This window comes from Castor canadensis, chromosome 3, assembly GCF_047511655.1.
Source record: "Castor canadensis chromosome 3, mCasCan1.hap1v2, whole genome shotgun sequence".
Lineage (NCBI taxonomy): Eukaryota > Metazoa > Chordata > Mammalia > Rodentia > Castoridae > Castor > Castor canadensis.
In genome coordinates, this window is record NC_133388.1 from 197,569,030 (window position 1) to 197,586,597 (window position 17,568).

Genomic DNA, 17,568 nt, shown 5'->3' on the forward strand with positions numbered 1-17,568 from the left:
TGCTCCCTGCTTCCCTGCCTGCCACACGACCCCACCCCTGTGTGTCTCACCAGTCAAGTCGATGGCCAGCAAGAGCAGTCAGGGAGTCAATGCGGACTCAGCAGAGAAGGAGGCAAAGGCCTGAGTCTGTGCCCAAGCATGCTTAGGGCGATCTGTGTGCCTCTTCTTTCTGACATCACTGTCGGGGGTCCATACTTGAGATCAAGAACTAGGCAGCTACTGTGACTCTCAGTGTCCCTTTTCTACAAACATAGCATCCTGTGGCACATTCCTGTAATCCTAGCACTCATGAGGCTGAGGCAGGAAGGTTGTGAGTTTGAGGCTAGACTGAGCTACATAGCAAGACCCCGTCTCAAAAACAAAAACAAAAACAAAAAAAGTAGCATCCTCCATGGTTGAGAACTTTACAGGGATTAAACCAGCAAGGACACAGATGGCTTGTCTCCAGCCATCCCCCCAAGAGGTGCACAGGAGGCACAGTGGGCAGCGGGGTGCATAGAATGAGCACAAGCAGAGGTCTTGTCATTGTCCACTGTCCGTGGCTCCGTGGGGCCTTGTTCAGCCTTGCTAAATGCTCTGCACAGGGAGGTCCACTCAGCAGAGGTAGAAAAGGAGGATCAGAGAGCTCAAGAGTCTGGCAGTTTCCAGCAAAGGGAGGTGGAGTGAGCCACAGAGCAGAATGCTTTCCCTCAAGGAGCTCTGGACTGCCACCCACCAAACCCCCAGGAAAGCCCGAAACCACTGTATTGGGCCAGCCTTGGCAAGCTCCTGCTGGCCCCTACTTGTACCTCGTGAAATCCGAGCAGTCGGAGCTCATGGTGTGCAAAGCATCTCGAAGTATGTTTGCCGCTTTCTGCCTCCGAATCCGGTTCCCGAGAGCCTTCAGATCCCGCGTGCAGGACCCCCGCCCCGTCTCCATCTTTGTGGTTTCAGGACCGAGGAGTCGCTCACCCTGGCCAGATGCAGTTTCCTCACCTGTGAAATGAAATGAAGGCTGGTGGCCCCAATTCACACGAGGTGGTGGGCATATCGCCTGGTGTCATACCAAGTGCCAGGACAGAGTGATGGCTACCAACACTGTCTACCAGGAGGTGGACAGGGCACAGCATCAGGAGGGGCCTAAAGGAGGCCTCTGGATGGCCAGCTCCAGGAGGAAGGACCCTGAAGCTCCCAAAGTTGTCCCTTCCCCAACAACAGTCATCAGCTGCTTCGTTCACTAGTGCTGTCTTTCATCCACTCCCTCCCGAGTCGAGCATCACGCTCTCAGGGGGTGCTGTGGGCAGTCGTGTGACAATTGTGCACATCTATTGCCACACGTCTGGCTTCTCTTGTTCCCACAAATGCTATTGTTGTCAAGCCTTTGTTCTTGCCCAGATCAAGCGGCTTGCAAATGTGCTGATGTCCTCTATTCTCCCTGCCTTTATTCACTTTGTTGTGGTTACAGTAACGCAGAGAAGCCTCACGCACAGCCAGCCAGGTGACAACAGTGGCAGAGACAGCAGAAGGGGAGCTCACTGTGCCCAGGTCACCCCATCCATAGCTCCCCAAGCACCCACAGAAGCCCTGAGCTGTGGGACAGACCCACGCAGCCTTCAAGGACAAGCTGGTGGCCTCCATCCCCAGCCTCTTCCCCAAGGCTTCAACCGGGCAGAGGACCATAGTGGAGGTGAGGCTGCATGCATGGGAGGATTTGAGGTTTAGGAAGTTTCCCAGAGCCACTGCCACCCATTATTCACCACACGCAGAAGGCAAAATGGGGAGGTTGGGTGGGCCTGGGAACTTGAGGCAGTCCCTGCAGCCTGCGCCCCAAGGCACAGGGTACTGCAGACACCACACATCACACACCAGCCCAAGGAAGATACCTGGCCCAGACCGGTGGGCAGAGCCTCAAGCTCAAGGGCAACTTAGCTGAGAACTGGGAGGGGAAAGGGGGAGAGCTGCTTGGGTTGTGGTGGAAGAGGATAGCCCTGGAGAGTCAAGCTTGTCCCGCTGACACTGGAAGCCTGGGACCAGGGCCACATCTGCCTCGGTCATGTGGCTGCCCAGTGCCCAGCACACAACTGGCCACCAAGAAGTGGTGCATGAAGGTGAGCAAAGGCTATGAGGGCCCATCTTGGCTCTTGGGCTCTCTGTCCACTGCTCCCTCTGCTTCCCCAAGGGACTGCTAGTGAGTACGTGGTTCCAGAAGGCCTCCCTGGCACCTGCCCCAGGGACCACGCCAGGCTCCTCTGTGCCCAAAGGAGCCTCAGGAGGGGAAGGGCTGACACAGGCACAGCTCTTGGAAGATGACAAGGTCCTCTACTCCCTTCTCACCTGGCCATCCCTCCCCTCCATGGCACCATCAGCTCACAGGGAGACCATCCCTGTGCAAAGGGACTCACGGAGGTCCTAAGCTGAGAGGTCTTCTCCCAGCAGTGGGGTGCAGTCTTCCCAAAATCCCAGCTCAGGTTCCAACCCTTGGCATGGACATCACCTCCCCAGGACTCCTGGCCCCAGGAGGTCACTGCCATCCTGTCAGCTCTGCTGCCTGCAGCTGAACACATCAAGAAGTCTGTCCTGCTTTGTATTCTACAGTGTACAGGAAGGAGCAAAGAAATCACTACATGTCTAATGAATTAATAAGTTAAGGACAAGTAAATGAGCAATGATCTTTTTGTCTCGAGCACTTTTCTGTAGAAAGTGACACATTCTCAATGGCAACAACAAAGTCCGATACGAGAAGTAGGAGCAGCCCAAGGATTAGGAACTCACGGTTATCATTTTTTTTTTCTAGGCTTAGCTTTTTCTGTTTTTAAAAAAATGCACTGTAGTGTTGTGAGAAACAACGAGGGAAACAAAGTCACCGAGACCATTTTCACAGGAAGCAGGGAGTTTATTATGCTAGTGGACTCAGGGGAGATAATTTCTCAACGCCCTGAGCTCCGATCTGTGTCAGGAGCTGGGTTAAATACTTACAGATTTTGTTCCCCAACCCCTTACAGAATGCGGTCACACTTACAGGAAACACTGCAGAGCTAGCTGGAGGCTTGCAACTTTGCAGAGCTAGTAGAAAGCTGCCTGTAGACGCAGAGTGGGGAAACCAAGGCAAATACCAGACACAGTAAATCCCAGGAAAATAGCCAAGCTGGCCCCAACAGTAGCAATTGCATTTAATTAAATCCCTTGACAAACGGTTACCTCAGAAATTATCTTTTCCAGAAAACTGCATGTCCAACTGCAAGGTCACCTTGAAAACCAGGTGCACTGTAAATCTTCTATCCCAGGCAGTGTCCAGGGCCCTTCCCAAGTTACATGCCCAGGCGAGTCCAGGCTGGCCTCCTCTGGAGATGGCACCACAGCTGTCCAAACATAAAAACCGCAGGACTCAGAATCAGACCCGATGTGATCTGTTCCTCTAACACCACAGATCTGCTCCAACTTGTTCCCGACTGTTCAGTTTCACAAAGGAGAAATTGGAGGAGCCAATGTCTGCTCAGAAGCATGGACAGATATTTATTGAATTCGTTGTGAAGACACACCAGCATGTTCGATTCTTTCCCTAGTCAGCACGCCTACACGTGTGTGTGCTCAGGACTTGAGTTGGTTCCCACGTGTAAACGCCTTCTGTTCAGATGTTCAGCTGCTCCCAGGAGCCATCTACAGCTTCAGGTCGCCCCTACGGCCCTTGTCTTTGGTCTCTGTCTCCTAGTTTGGAGCTGGAGGGTCCATGCATCTCCATGCCTTAGTGACAACATCCCTCCACATGGCTGGCCCCAGCATGGGTCTTGATCTGTCAGCCCCAGGCATGATTCCTTCGAATCCTCCACCACCCTCAGCCCTCTCTGCCCAGCTCTGACCTGCTTCACGGTCCCACCAACAGCATCATGCGTCTTGGGGGTTTCTGCCTGTTTCTGTCTTTTGCAGAGGTCTGCTCTTCTGCTGGACACCATCCTCTCTACTCTGCAGTGTTTTCAAAGGATGCTCTCGCCCTGCCTTCTCACCACAGCCAGGGGAGAGGCACAGGGCTGCCACCAAGGCCTGCGGAAGGCCGCCCTTCACCACGTCCCCACCATGGCTGATCAAACTCTGTGGATACCCTGTGCCCGCCCTGTACTTGCAGGCCCTGCAGGCTTTCCTCCAAGCAGACAGCTTGGCCAGGGTCTTCCTGCTCACCAGGACCTTCGTAGATCTACTGACCCCCAACTCCCTCATCCTTGCAGCAGCTCCTCCTCTTCACCCCCCAGAGCCATCTCCAGCCAGAAGGTGGTCCTTTCCAGGCCCTCTGCTGACTGCTGCTCTGGTCACTGAGAAGAGGGGTGTACCATCTCAGTAAACCACAACTCCTTGGCCTTTGTGCAAACCACACACAGAGAGAGCAGAGGACACAGGGCTCTGTGTTTTCCACAGGGGTATGCCCAGGGCACCAGCAACAGGTGCGGTAATTTCGTCAGCAGTTTGGCCAGGGTGACTCCTCCCTGACCACACAGGTCATCACCAGCACTGTTTTTCCTACAGCTTTGATCCCTTTGTCTGCCTCTCTGGGAGGGTTGCCTTGTACTCTGCTGGGCAAGGCTACCTCAAGCAAAGTGCTGGGATAAGCTGCTTAGTGGAAGAAAGAGCTGCCTGGGGACAGAGCCAGCCCTTCCATGGGGAATCAGCTAGAGTTACTGGGGACAAACCTATGGAAGCTGGAAGTGGCTCAGCATCCCTAACCCTACACTGCAGGTGAGGGCCCCGAGCAGGGAGGAGACAGGAAGGGAGGAACAGTTTCTAGGGGTGGAAGCAGGACCAGAAGGAGTGGAGAGCTGGGGAACGCTTGAACCAAACCAAGTAACACGGCTAGGTCAAGGAAGGACACGCAGTGGCCTCTGAGCCTCAAATAAATGATGCAAGGATCAGGACCCCCAGCCTTTGCTCTCACTTCTGATATCAGCTGCAAGGCCACGTCAGGTTTGATAAGTCCCTAGAGGGCTCACAGGACACGGGCTTATGGCTGTGGTTTTTTATGGTAAAGCTTAAAGGCTGAACTTGGCCAAGGACAAAAGCTATAGACCAGAGCCCAAGAGAAGCCAGCAAGAACTCCCCTGCTCTCCTCCTCAGAGGGATGAGAACAGCACCTAATCTCCCTGCAAGGATGTGTGAGAACACAGAGCACCCCCACCAACCCGGGGCTCCCCCAGCTCACTGGGGCCTGGGGCCTGTCCCCTAGGTGTGGGTGACCACCGAGGGCAAATCTGGGTCTTCACCCATTCTTTGAGCTGCTGCAGCCTGGCCAAGGCCCTCTGGAAATCACAGCTTTATCAGGCAAGATAAACCAAGGCAAAGAGGTGACCTCTGAGGAACAGGGAGAGAGAGCGGATAAGCCTTCCTCTGGGCAAGATTAACCTTCTACCACAAAAGTGACAAAAATATTCTCGTATAATTGTGTCCCAAATATCGCACAAGACTGTCTTTTAATTAAAACTCTGCTGTTTATCTGAAGGTCAAGTTTACCTGGTGTCCTGTATTTTTCTTTGCTAAACATGGCAACCCTAGCCCTAAGCATTTACAATGTAGGGAGTTTCATCATCCCCGCCTCACAAAGCAAGAGGCTCCTTCCTGCGGACCTGCAGCCCACAGGTCCTGAGCAGCGAGAAAGGCCATCGCAGACAAACGGGTACAGTTTGACCCTACCTTTGTAAAACAGAATGCTATTTGCCCAGTCAGGCCAAGAAACAGGAGGAAATGACTGTACAGTGTGGGAGGAGGGGAATGGTATAGTTGAAAATGTCCTGTAAAATATTTTAAACAAGGCCCCACACATGCACCCCTGTGACATTATTAAATACAACCATTATCAAGTCACCACTTGGCATTATCAAATTTTAACATTCTGCCTCCAATCTTATTTTGTTTCAGAAATAAAATATTACAGACAGAGTTCAGACCTCCTGGGCCCTCCCCCGGCTCTCCCCAGAAGGATCCCTGTCAAAGACATCCCTAGTTGCATACATAAGCCCACACCAGAGCAAACCTTGTCAGAAACTCAGGGGGATAGGCAGCTGAGTCCCAGCTTCCCTGTGAAATGTCCACGCCATACAATACTCGCTCTCTGTGAAAAGGTGGCATACCCCCGTGTGCACTGTCACGTGTGAATGTGTGCTGCTGGCTGACAATGCACATGACAGACAGGTGACTGTCACGATGGGCTCCACTTCCCTGGGTCCACAGGATGCAGGATGGGAGAAGTCACTACCCACAGATGTGGGGCCCTGGGGCTGGGTGTTTTCTTGCTGCTTATTTTATCTGCCTTTCTGTTACAGAGCTTTTAAGTCACCTTAACAAATTGGAAACTCTGATGACCCCACCATGTGAGGCTTCTGAGCATCTGGCTTCGTGATTCTAAAAGTCAGCTGCTCCACTCAGACCTCCCCACCCTTAGACCTTGGCCTCCCTCAGCGTCAGACTTTCCACAGTAGCCTGCTCTTCAGTTGCCAGCTCAGGTTCCAGAAGCACTCAGCACTGGCCAGAGAAGTTCCAGGGACCATCCCTGGCCAGCCTCCACTGCTGGGCAGGTGTGGAAAGGGGCTTCTTGGGACCTTGCAGACTTATCTGGGGTCTAGAAGCCTATCTTGGCTCCTGCTCTCAGGTCCAAGCATCCATCTCTCCCCCCAGCCAGAGCCACCAGCTAAATACAAAATGTCCAGTTGAACTTGAATTTCAGAAAAACAACCAATTAGATATTTTTAGTGTAAGTGTGTTCCATGCAGTATTTAGGATATTCTTATACTCAAAAGTTACTCGCTACTCACCTAAAACTCAAATTTAACTGGGTTGCCTGTATTTTATCTGGCAACCCTACCCCAGCCCACCCTCTACTCCAAGTCCCACTGTTCTGGAAACCCTTCCAACACTCCCTGCTGTGTGCCAGCCTGGCGATCCCTGGAGACCTGGTCTCTGGTCTCAGCCTCTCTCTGCTCACCCAGGACCTGAAGCTATGCCCCCAACAGCCTGGATCCACAGTGGCACTCCTGGTGATCCTATGAGTCCGAGAATGGTGACAGTGAGTAGTGGTGATGTGTTTGAAGGTTGTGATGGTTACAGTCAGGCTCGTGTTGCCAGCAGGGTGAAAGATCTAGATTAGGGACTTTGAACATGATGGTGACCATGGAGGTGACAGGGTTGGCTGGAGTGTCAGAGGGGTAGTGGTGACAGCAGGCTATGGGTGTCATGGTGACAGTAAGCTAGATAGCAGCAGTGGATGATGGTCTCTAACTTAAGACATCATGTCAGGGACACCAGCATGATGCTGTGGGAGGCACTAGGGGAGGTACCTCATGCTCCCCACATCTGAGTCACCAGCTACCTGCCCACTCCACACAGGACTCACACACTCTTAGACCCACGTCAAGGAAGATGCTCATGGAAGGGGAGGACACCATGGCTTCCACTGCCCAGCTTCCTGGGTACACAAGTGCATGACCCGACAAGGCATAAACCAAACATCTACTCATCCCTTGAGCCACTCCGGGCCTCGACCCTGGGAAGTTCTGAGCTGTGGGAAGCAGCCTGTCTTGGGAGGATGTGACCTGTGAGTGGGGAAAGGCCTTGTCTTCAATCTCAGGAGATGATGTGAATGAAAAGACCTGGACAGGGACCCTGAAAGCACCTGATGTCCTGCTGCCACCAAGTGCCCCCTGTTTCCCCCATCCCCCATCCAGAAACAGGCCTCATCACCCACCCAGCTGGTGTCTCACCCTGACCACATATGGTCAGGAATGACACCTACCTCCATTCTGCACATCCTGTCTTGTTTTTCACGGAATGTGGAGAGGGGTGGTCTCAGCCTGGGGCTCCCATCTCCCCCACTGCTTTTCCTTGGCCTTCAGGGCCAGCAGAGAAGACTCAGGCCCATCTGTGAGTCTGGTTCATTCATGGGGAAGCCAGTGGATGATGGGTGCTGGCCTATGGCCTGGCTATGGTCGGCAAAACGTGGGGAAGGTGGTGGAGTGGGCAGCCTGCTGGGTGCTCAGCTCAGAAAACGTTTTGTCCCCTTTCTGCCCTCTAGGATCGCTTGACCCAGGTTGGGAGAGGGGTGAGCTTCCCCTGCAGCGATTCACTCTGGGCACCATGGGATCCATGCATCCTTGGTGCAGGTCCACACCTGATTGGGCCTCTGTAAACACAAGCTCTAGTTCAAGCTACTGCAGGCTCCATGGCAGCTGAACTGGGGCCCAGCAGACCCCCTGGGGAACAGGTCTGGAGGGGAATCACCAGGGGGCTCCCAGCTCCTGCCCTAAGGCCAGCCTTGGGTGTTTCTAGAAAGCCTCAGACCTACGCTGGCCGCTTTAAAATTCTAAACAGCCCAATCCCACCTCTGACCTAGGCCTTACCTGGAATAACAGGAAGCTCGTAGCTCCCCTCAGCTCCTTGCCTTTGAAGCTGCTGCTCCTTTTGCCTGCTGTGCCCTGTGGTGACTCATTTAAGATGGACTGTTGACACAGATATTCTGCTGGGTAATTATCTGTGGACTTGACTACCCTAGGTAGACAAGCATGTGTCAGGGTCAACAGTAGCCCCAGCACATAGCAGGTTAACGAATGAGTGAATGAATGAACAGGCTAGTAAGTATTTGCCAAATGAGGAAACTGAGGCACAGAGTAGCCATGTGACCAACCCTCAGGCTGTTTGAGAGCTCACAGCAGAGAGCAATAGGACGGTTCACATCTATATGGCACCTGCCTCAGCCCTACACCCACCTCACAGGTGAAACTCAGGGCTCAGGAGGCTGAGAGACTCAGAGTTAGTTTAGAGACAGAGGTCTTGTTCCCAGGTACTGACCCAGAGTCAGGTTGCTGGGTTGCTGCCATGGCCACAGGCCAAGGGGCTCTAGCACTAGCTGTCCACACCCTGGAGCCAGCTCGAAAGTAGCCAGCAACCTCACCACCTACCCTGAGCACTCTCCCCTCTCCTCCTTGCCCCAAGTGCAAGTGCAGACACACTGACAACGCTGACCGGTGAGTACATTCTTCCCCTTAGCCTGTCTGCCTCCACCTGTGGTGCTGTCTGCATGGCTGGTCTGCTGGTCTCACCCATGAGCACTTGATCACATGTGAAGGGCAGTTGTGCGAAGAATGAAAACTAGATGTATGGGTAGAAGGAAGAAAGATGAATGAAAGGAAAGAAGGAAGATGGACGGATGGATGGATGAGTGGATGGCTGGAAGACTGATGGATAGAAAGAAAGATGGATGGATGGATGGAGGAAAGGAAGAAGGATAGAGGGATAGGAGAGGAAGGGATAGTTGGATGAGGGATGGATGGATGTGTCCAGTTGTGCCCTCTCAGAGAGTCTCCCCTCTTTCTAGCTGGGGGAACCTAAAGAACCTTCTACCAGCCTCCCAGTGCCCCACTCAGACTTGGCACAAGTACACGTCACCAGGGATGGGCTGCCTTGTTGATGGCTGCGCTGACCCTAGTGCCCAGGGGACAGACAAAAGAGCCCATGGAAGCAGCTGCCTGTGATCTATGACCTTGCTTTACCCTGCAATGTCAGCATGGAAGCCTTGGGCTATCAACAGATCAGACAGGGTACTAGAAGAAGTGGGCTCTGAGTGGTGGGGCAGCAAAGGGTGGAAAACAAACCCTGCAGCCCCTGCCCTCCCCAAACTCGAACAGGAGTCCAGGACACCTAGATATAGGCCCAGGCTCTGTCCTGGGCCCTGGAGAGGACATCTGCCTGGGGTGAGCCACAGTTGCTTGGCACTCAGCTCCACCCCTTTCTGGCGTGAAAGATGGGGAAACCTGTCCCTCACAGGGAAATAATGTCTCCACCCAGTGTGAGGAGGGAACACAGAAACACAGGCAACGCCCACACACCAAGCCCACCTCCATTTGTGCCCACATCAGCTGCTGCTGTTACCATGGAGAAAAAGCAAGGTCCCCTCTGCCACGGGTGCCCTTGCTGACCCACTCTGCCCTGAATGTATTGGCTCGCCAATGTGCCAGGACTCTGGAGTCGGGGATTCGGCCAAATCTTCTACTCTGGCTGAGCTCAAATTCCTTAAGCTTCCTGAGCCCTGCTGGATGGCATGCATGTTGAATGAGATGAAGTCCACAGGCCACCAGCCCAGCATGGCCTTGCTAAATGGACAGTGAATGAAGAACAGGGAGACAAGTTCAGCTCCTTCCCAGCCTGGCCGGCACCTGCTGGACTCAGCAGTGAAGACTCATGGTAGGTGCTCAATACCTGTTCGCTGAACTGAACTGAAGAGGAAAATAGACTTTCCTCTGCTGCATACAGCCCAGAGCCCTCTGATCGAGAGCAGCCACTGCACCTCTGGCTTCATTAAGTGACCGCTCTGTGCTACTTGGGACTGTGAAAGAAACAAAGAGGGTGATTTCGATCCTGTGGGGACCATGCTGCTCAACACTGCATCCACGGGGCCACAGAGCCCAGCTGGGGGGTGCAGGCAGACAGGACTCCTCAACTTGTTAGGCATGGACCACAGAGTTCTGACTCTGGGCCACTCACTGCATCAGAAGGAGGAGACCTCTGCCCGGCTTTGCCTTAGAGTCAGGGGCAGGACATAAACGGGACATGCTCCTGATCCCAGCTGTACATGAGCCAGCTGCCAGTGACAGGTACTCAGGAGGGCTCTGCCAGGCCCTCTCCCTCCCTCCAGTGCCTGGGCAGGCTGGAGAGACCCAACTGCCCAGTCCCATCGTGTCCTGCCTGGGCTCTCTCTGCACCTCTTGTCTCCCCTCTATTCCCCCTCCTCCCACTGGCCCAGAACCCTTACCTGGACTTCCATCCTGACAGCCAAGGCCTTGAGGCCCTCACAGACTGTTTCTGTAGATTGCTGGGGCCCTCTGGCTCCCACCCCCCAAGCCCTTGCCCTCAGGAGCAGTCCTCCCATCTGGGCACCATCTATCTCTTGCAGACATGGTATCACAGTAGCACATGCCAGGAGCTGGGCAGAATGAGGGCCACCCTCCAGTACTGGGATGCAGACTTGGGTCCGAGAGCTCAGGTTCTGCGGTGGGAACCTTGGAGGTCCCTAAAGGACTGGGAGCCTAGGAAGGTGGTGTGGACATTCCATCAAGGAAGGAAAGGGGTGGAATGAACAGACCTGCAGGGAAGGTGGGCTGTGGAATGGGGAGGCCAGAACAAGAGGTAGTAGCAGGGGATCAGGGGCCTGAAAGACCCTGTCGGGGAGCAAGGGGAGAGAGGCCACAGAGGGGCAGGGCTAATGAGATGCCCAGGTACTCCTGCTCCCTGTCCCTCCAGGAGACCTGCTCTGGGGCAGGCCTTATGGTCTCAGGGTGAGGGACCCCCATCCTGAAGAGTATCTACAGGGGAACCACTCATGGGTACCCCCCCAACCAGACCATATGTTCCTAGGGTGGTGATGCCCTCCTGCTGTATGCCCAGGGGCAGCAGAAACCCCTGCCCTAGCCACCTGTGCTCTTTCCGGGTGACACCCTCCACCACAGTCATTGCCAGCAGCCAGAGGGAGCAGCTGTCCTCTCTGCCAGAGTGTTTGATGCCCCTCCCTCACCCCTGTGAGATTTATGCAAATCCCAGCTGCTAGATTGTTCCTTAATGTCAAATGCAGGTGGATGAATGTCAGATTTGGTCTCAGTCTCAGTCAATAACCATGCTTGATAGAATAGTTTATAATTTCTTCCCAAGCCAAAGGGATCAGCTCCTGAGCCGGCTCTTAATACATACTCCCTCCCCTGCCTGTCCTGTCCCCTGACTTGATGACAGCTGCAGGGCCCTGTGTTCCTCCCCATCTTGCATACAGAGCTCCTGAGGAATGAGTCTGGAGAAGCCTGGTCAGTGAGTCACGTCTCCCCAGTCCAACCAGCATCAACAACAGCCCTATCCTCCCTCCCCCATAACTGGGCCTGTCACAGGCATCACCCTCCCTGTCATGGGCACTGCCACCCCTGCCATGTCTACTGTCACAAAGTGTGCCATACCTGGTTCCATGCAACTCTGGTCCCCTTGGAAAGGAAGATCAAGGAACAGCCCACACAACTCCTCAAGAAAGCAAGTAACCCGATTCAAAGATGGGCAAAGGACTTGACCAGACGTTTCTCCAATGAGCCAAGAAGAGAGCACCACATCGCTAACCAATAGAGAAATGCAAACCAGTCATAATAAGAGGCCACTCCACACCCACTGGAGGGCTGCTACCAAAACCAGAGAGTGAGGAGAGCTGGCAAGGATGTGGAGAAACTGCGAGTCTCGTGTGCCACCAGGGGGACGCACAACAAAACACCCGCTGTGGCAAATGGGATAGCGGATCCTCAACATGCAACACGTAGGATCACCACAATCCACTTCCCAGCAGAAATGGAGCAGGTGGCTCAGACGCACCCATGGGATAGCAGCATCGTTCACAGCGGCCCAAGAATGGAAGCAACCCAGGGTCCACTGCTGGATAAACACAGCGGGTCCATCCATACAACGGAACCTTATTCAGTCTTAAAGAGGAAGGAAATCCTGCAGGCTACCACGGGGTGGACGCTATGTTCAGTGAAATCAGCCAGGCACAGGAAGAAAAATGCTGTGTGATTCCGCCTGTACAAGGTCCCTGGAACAAATTCAGTCGGAAATGGAATGGCATGGCTGCCAGGGGCTGGGAAGGGGCTGGGGAGTTCATGTTCGATGTGGACAGAGTTTCTGTTCCACACAACGGGACGAGCTCTAGGGACAGAGGGTGGCAAGGAGTGCATAACACTGGGCATTAATGCTACCGAACTGCGCGTTTAATGTGGTAAGTGTAGGATGCACGCAGTCGGTGTGGTTTGCTCTGCTCTGCTTCGCTTGGCTTTGTTTTATTTTGAGACAAGGTTTACTATGTAACCCAGGCAGGCCTCAAACTTATGATACTCCTGCCTCAGCCTCCAAGTGCTGGAATTATAGGTGTTACCTCCATGCCTTGTTCAAGATGGGTGTTTTAGCACAATTTAAAGAAAGACAATTAGCCTGCCCTGACTTTGCACATGGATGCATGTAAACCACAAGTGAAATCCAAATGGGTGTGCAGGGTCAGCAGGCCGGGTTGAGAGGGCTGGAGGTGTGGCTCAAGTGTTGAGTGCTTGCTTAGCAAGCACAAGGTCCTGAGTTCAAACCCCAGTACTGAAAAAAAAAAAACAACAGAAGGGCTTGCTCACCAGTGCTCTCAGTGGCCCATGGTCCCACCCATTGCCCACAGGATAGGTCTTCCAGGCCTCCTTAGAGAGCACAGGCAAACCCAGGCCCTGTGGGGAATCCCACGTAAGAAGCCATGACAGTCCTACCTGAAGTCCCTTCTGATCAGAGGCCTTGTAAGGAGAAAGACACCAGCTGGTCTCAGCATCCATTTGCAGGAGCTCGAGCTCGGGAGCTTACATTGTGCTTTCAGTGCTGGGAGTCAGTTCATCAGGATAAGGGTGTCTGCAGACCTGGTCACAGAGTGAACACACTCTATAGTGACTGAGTCCTCCCAAGGGAGGAATGGAGTTTTGCTTGCCCAGCTCCATGGCCCCTCTCCTTGGCCAAGGTCCTCACCCTCCCTGGCCAAGAAACAGATGGGTCTCTACCCTCTCCTAAGCATTCTCCATTTGATGGGGAAGAATTCACCCCCTGGGGACCCTGAAAGGCATCCCTGGCTCTTTCAGGAGCCTCCCCAACTTTCCTTCCCTCAGCTGCCAGCCAGAGCTGCCTCCCCTTCCCTTCCCCTGGAGGACTGGTCTCTGTTGCGTACACACACAAGCCTGGCCTCCAGAAGCTTGGAGGACACAGAGGGGCAGAGTGTGGATGTGTAGTCTCACCAGGGATACACTGCCCAGACCCCTGGAACCAGTGCTGCAGGTCACACTCAAGGGCTGCTCATGGCTGGCTATGGCAGAATTCTGTGGTAGATGAAGCTGTCCTGGAGGAGGGACTCTAGAGAGCCACCTCCCATCCCAAGTTACCCTCACAGGCTTCTGGCAAACCCTTCAGCAACTCCCATAGGAAGAAACCCACAAGTGCCACAGGCTCCCTCCCAAACCACAAGGGCTGCACAGGGGTCAGCCAACAAGTGACTTGCTCATGTTCTGCCAACAGGAAAGCAGGTGCAACCTCCGCTCTGCCCTGCAGGTACGTTCAGAATGTAGCAGCAACTCAGGGACCAGGCTGCCCAAGTCTCAGCCAGGTCCTCCTTCAGGCCAATGAGCCCTGATGCCCACATATGCCCTACATCTCACCACTGGTCCCACCCTCCTCCTGCTGCCAGGAGCCCCTGCTCCTCCACCAGTGGCCATAGCAGTAGCCAGACTGGTATCGCCTTTGAGTCTGGCCTCTCGGGCACGTGGCTCCTCAGTATGCATGCTGAACAGGGCTTACCAGCCCATCCAGGCCTGCCCATCTGCACACTCAACGCCATGTGAGACACGGGGTCCCAGCTAGCTGCCCCACAATCCAGGACCTCGCCACTGGTCTCTGTGGCCTCTCCTTGAACCCCCTTTCCTGTCAGCACCAGGATTGCTGCCTCCCAGAGGCCCTCCTCTCCTACTTCCTACACATCTGTGTCCTAACACCACAGTGGCCCACAGGGCTGTAATGACAGGGACCCAGTATTTGGGGGACTCTGCTCTAAGCTTAGTGTACTCCACTGGTCCCTGGAACCCTAGAAAACCACCTGCTAGTTAGAGGAGTGATGAGTACATGGTTACAGAGCAGGTGGCTTCCAAAGTCCAGCTCCCAGGCCCCTGCTTCTCCCCCGACCTGCACACCATAAGATTCTGACATTCAGCCCCCAAGGTAGGCTCACAGGGGAGGACAGCGGAGGGCAGCAGAGGGAGGAAGGCTTGCTGGAGAGGCACCATAGGGAGAGGGCTGTGGGCCCATGCCAACAGTGGACCTGAAGATGGAGGTGAGAGACAGGTGTGTGCTGGGGCTGGAGGGAGGACAGAGATAGAAAGGAAGAAAGAGCAGGTGGTCAACTGCCTAAGTCTAAGCAGCTTGGCTGGTCCAGCACAGAGCACAAGGTCCCTGAGGGCCTCAGTCTCAGTTCGGAAGATAACCTCGAACGCCCTCTACTCCCCTGCAGGACTCTGAGGCCCCAGGAACAGCTAGATAGTGGAGGCCCCTCCAGCTAAGTTCAAGGACCCCCAACTCTGGAGGTCAAGATGGCACCCCCAACAACATTTAAGTAGATGGTGGTCTTCTCTGAGCCTGGATTTCCTCACTGGATCTCACACACAGACACCATTGCACTGCCATCCCTGGGGCTGTCCCTACAGTCTTCTCCCTTCTGGGAGCTGGAAAAAGGCCAGGTGCTGCCATAGCCTCGCCTGTTAGTGGCAGATGCCTGCCGGTGGTAGGGACAACCAAGTGTCACCATCCACAATCCAATCTTTCTGCTCTTTCAGGGGCCATGGTAGGCTGGCAAGCCCCCAGATTCCCACAGAAGGAAGGCTGCTAAGCCAGGCAGGAAAAATAAAAATAGACACCCCAACATCCGCGGCACCAGGATAACGGGAAGTTTAAAAATGCAGCAGCTGGGTTGGGACAGAGGCAGAAGCAGAGAAAAGGCCGAGAAGGTGAATATACTTACTTAAGATTCAAACTGCCTCTCCCCAAACAATCAGGGCTCCGGGAAACAATGTATGCAAATCCATGTAAATGACTTCAGGAGAGGCTGTTCCAAAGGCAAGGACAGAAGGAGGCTGGTGGAGGGAGGGAAAGGCCAGGAGCCCTGCAGGCCCCAGCCTGGCCTGGACAGACTCCAGGCTGACCACCCTAAATTCATCCAGGAGGGAAGGCTCAGCAGAGCCAACCGCCACAGAATAAGAGACCACGCCCACCAAGAGGAGGGAGGCTGGCATCTGCCTCCTCATCAGGGCCTCCTCGCGTGTGCAAAAGAGGTCAGGTTCTGTACACATTCCCATGACCTCCAGAAAGGGGCCTTCTTTGGGAAGCTATCACTGCCTCCTGTATCTGGGAGGACAAAGGCTGTTGCAGCATGGTCCACCTGCAGAGGCCATGTACCCACTGGCCCTTTGCTGAACATCATCCCCTGGAGGGAGGAATCTCACTATGTCACCCCTGATGGTCCAGGCACCCACAGGGGGTGTCACTCATCATATAACTCCACCCAGGTTTAGGGAGCGACCGAGCCAGTGGAGATACCCACACTCACAGACTCCTCAGTAATGCTCAACTGAGTTTCGAGTCTTTCACCTCACCTCCAGCACAAGCTGCTGAAAAAGCCAATCATGAGCCGACAGCACAGTGGGGACACTGAGGCCCAGAACCCCATGGTAACTCCCAGGTCCTGGTGCTGGACCAACATGTTTGTTGGAAACAGAATTCACCTGTGTAGAGTTCTCCCTCTTAAACTTCCTGGCTCTGGTCATGTCTCTCTCTGCTGCCATTCGATGGCCATAAGCGAGGTGATCTGACATTAGGGGATGGGTGGGCCCCGTCATGCTGGACAGTCTTTTGCTGATATCCTGCCCCAAAATCTCAGTGTGCAACCATATTTGGAGGCAGCTTCTTTAAGAGGAGATTCGGGTACAGTGAGGTCAGTAGGGTGGTCCCTGATTCTATATGACTGGTGTGCTCAATAAGAAGAGATCAGGACAGGGACACACACAGAATGTCGACCTTGTAAAGACACAGGGAGAAGACTCTTTCCACCTGCTAAGGAGGAAAGAGCCCTGTCCACACCTTGACCTTGGACTCCAGACTGAGAAACAGCTGTGTGTGGGCTGCTGGCCTGTGCACTGTGCTGTGGCAGCTGGAGTTGACTTATACGGTGACTCGCCTCACAGCACTGTGGCTCCCATTAGAGAAAATGACTGAGGAGAGGCCAGGAATAAGACAAGGCATGCAGTAAGAATGATGGGTGCTGGATACAAACCTAGCTTCATCCACCTCATTTAATGGAGCATGTGGCTAGTGGTGGACACGCCGGACTGTGAAGCTTAGGGTAGCCCCTACGGTAGTGAGTAGAGGCTGGCTCAGGGACAAGGGACTGGAACCAGGGACCAGCTGGAACATGACAAAGACAGGTGAGGTTCCACCCAGCTGAGCTGTGATGGAGACACACACGCCAACCACGGTGATCATCTGTGGGCACTGACCCCTGTCCTTATATCAAAAGGACTGTCCCAACTTCCACAGACCTGGGACTCAGGTTTCTACCAGTCTAGGACTCTCAGAGTCCCCAGGGCCCAGGGTCAGTCCCTGGGAAATAACAGGACTCTTGAGACACCCAAGTGTTTGCTGCACAATGCCAGCTGGCTCTCTGTTCTTGGTCACCCAGAATGGGGTGAGGGAGGATGGGAGGAGGAAGGACTTTGGGGACCATATCACCTTGAACTCACACAGAAGTGTCCACTTCTCTCTGCTGCTGACAGCCCCAGCCAGCAGCTGTAATTAACATGGTGCTGCTCACATCTAAATAATACAATAGTTATCATAAATAATATACTGCTGTGATGAAGATCAAGTTATTTATAAAAGAATTAATAATGGCACGTGAACGTGGCGTGCTTTCAGCAAAGGGACATGGTGGCTCCTGATCTGAATTTCTATGGGGCCTCTTTAAGAAGACAGAGACCTTGA

The 17,568-nt window shown here is 53.9% G+C and overlaps 1 long non-coding RNA gene across 1 annotated transcript; it reads right to left on the bottom strand.

The window, feature by feature from the left end:
• Positions 1-380: 380 nt before the first annotated feature.
• LOC141421757 (uncharacterized) lies at positions 381-15,927 on the bottom strand. Its single transcript, XR_012446462.1, has 4 exons — positions 15,554-15,927; positions 13,272-13,415; positions 3,178-3,338; positions 381-975 (listed from the first exon to the last, which is right to left on the bottom strand). It is a non-coding gene; the product is annotated as an uncharacterized lncRNA (long non-coding RNA).
• Positions 15,928-17,568: the final 1,641 nt, after the last annotated feature.